The sequence below is a fragment of the Capra hircus genome, chromosome 28 (assembly GCF_001704415.2).
Source record: "Capra hircus breed San Clemente chromosome 28, ASM170441v1, whole genome shotgun sequence".
Lineage (NCBI taxonomy): Eukaryota > Metazoa > Chordata > Mammalia > Artiodactyla > Bovidae > Capra > Capra hircus.
The window spans coordinates 9,136,520-9,139,030 of NC_030835.1; the positions used below are offsets into that span (position 1 = coordinate 9,136,520).

General features: G+C 41.9%; 1 pseudogene; it reads left to right on the top strand.

Annotated features, from left to right (window-relative positions):
• On the top strand, positions 1,416 to 1,973 carry LOC102191678 (annotated as a pseudogene).

Genomic DNA, 2,511 nt, shown 5'->3' on the forward strand with positions numbered 1-2,511 from the left:
ATAATAGTTATAATGACAGCAACCATTTGGGTGCTTACTATGCACAGTTCAATTATCTTATTGAATCAAAATTTTAAATTTTATTATTTTTTAATGAAAAAAAAGACATAAGTCTTAGACTCACATGTCTGAAATATAGATAACACTTAGTAAATGACTGTAGAAAAAAAAATAATAGTGAATGACATAGAACATTAAAATACTTTCATTCCATTAAAATGAATGTGTTAGTCACTCAATCGTGTCCAGCTCTTTGGAACCCTATGGACTGTAGCCCATCAGGCTCCTCTGTGCATGGAATACTCCAGGCAGGGCTACTGGAGTGGATTGCCGTTTCCTTTTCCAGTCAATCTTCCTGACCCAGGGATCAAACCCATGTCTCCTGCATCTGTTGCTTTGCAGTGGATTCCTTATCATCTGAGCCACTAGGGAAATCCATGAAGCCACGAGGCCTTATTATTTCCAGTTTAATCTGATTTTTGTTTCAGACAAACACCTTGGTATTTCCCATTTATTTCTCCCCACATTTTGTCCTCTCCCATGATATCCTGGAATTATCTCTTTTCAGCTCTTGTATCTCATTCCTAAAATGTGTAAAGCTTTGGGGCTAAATGGTGACTTCCACAGGGATTAACAAAATCCCTATTTCTCTATTCCACTTGAAATGACCAGACCCAGGAATGTGGCTGACCAGAATCTGAGTAGTGCTGTCTCTACAATATAACAGTTTGCTTATCTCGTGTATATTCTCATTATGCTACCAGCCTGAGCAGAAGACCTAGGTCTAGAGGATCCAGAGTTGGAGGACAGAAACTTTTAACTTCTGAGCAAGGAGCATTATCTAACTGAAGTTCCAGCAGAGATTCCAAGCACAGGAGAGAGGCAGGGAACAAACCTTCCAGGAAAGAAGAAAATTCAAGAATAATTTTGGAGTTAGATTTAAGTGTTAGATTTATAGTATTGCTAAGTGCTGATGTTATCAGGAAAATATTTTCTAGGTTATGCTTCTGAGGCAATACAATGAGCAAGAAATGTCCCAAAGCTGTAAAAGGGCTCAGAGCAATATGGTCTCTGACATCATCAACAATAGAAGGGTTACACAGGGTAGATTTAGAAAGATGATCATTTGAAGCAGAAAAGGAAGCTCCCTTTAATTTCAAAGTAAAAGTAATGAGGTCAATATAATGGATTGTATTGTGTCTAGTTTCATATCAGTTAACGTGTCTTCTTCTCAAGAATACACCCAAAAAGTATAAAAGTAGCATTGCAAAATGCAGTTTTTGTAGCTTGGAAGAAATGGAAAATAGAAATTAATAACCAACCATAACATAAAAAGCATACAATTTAGACATTTGTAAAGAACAGCATATGATTCTGGTTTTGGTGACCCCCAAAAGGCTTTGGGGGTGCACATGATGAGGCTGCTGGCATTCGTGGTTTTGGATCTATTTACTGACACTCAGGCAGGGGAAGGAGCCAAGCTTTTGGCCTCTAAATCACTGCTGAACAGCAATGTGCCATGGAAGGGTGAGACCTGACCTTACAGTACATCTACAATGTTGGCTCAAGTGCTGTATGTATTAGATGTGGAATTATCTGATGATGTTATTCCCTCTAGAAGATTTCTTTGACATTGTGTCTGGGATGCTCAGTGTCAAATGGGATCAGATTGCACCTGCTAGCAGCGTCTCCCACACAGTGGTCCTGCACCCTCTCAAGGCTGGTTATTTCACTTCACCTCAGCAACTATTACTTACTTGGCTCAGGAGGATGGGTCCGTTGTGATGGGCTTTACCAGTGCAACTGGACAGGAAAGATCCCTGTCTCAGTGAGAGTTTGAGAGGGGATTCTCCCTCCATTTCCTGGACTGGATGACCTTTGGGGTCATGACTCTCCCTCCCATTGGCATACTCCTGCCCTTGTGGAACTCCAGCAAGAGGAAATATGATACCCCTAAAGTCAAGAAAAAGTGAATGGGGACTTCCACAGCCCTTCCTTCCCCAGATGTCCAGGTGCTTTCCAGACTCCAAAGGGTATCTCAAACACAATCTCTTCTCCCTTAGCCCTTGGCTATGTTCTCCTGGATCTTGACCTGCTCTCAACCAAAGCAAAGGACCAGGCCTGGGAGGCTATGAAAGCCTCTTTGATTTTGCCTGAAGCTATATAAAGAGGATTGCCTAAGGCAACAGCCTGAGCCTAGGGGCCCTGTGGTGACCCCCACCCCACCTCAAGGTGTCATAGGGCATGTTGCTAGCGATGTGACTTCTCTCAGGGGTCTAGGATGGGGCACCTCTGAGACTGCCTGACACCACACCCGTTGCCCACCATCCCCTATCAAAAGAAGGTAGAAGATAAGGTGAAAGCTATGGGACTTTTGGAGGCTACCCAGTCTCTGTGGTGGCTTAGGGAAGCTCTTACCAAATGGGATTTTCTAATAAAAACAAATGTTTGCTGTTAAAAAAAACAACAACAACAATATTTTAATTAAGTGCTTGGTCAAAGGATAAATCA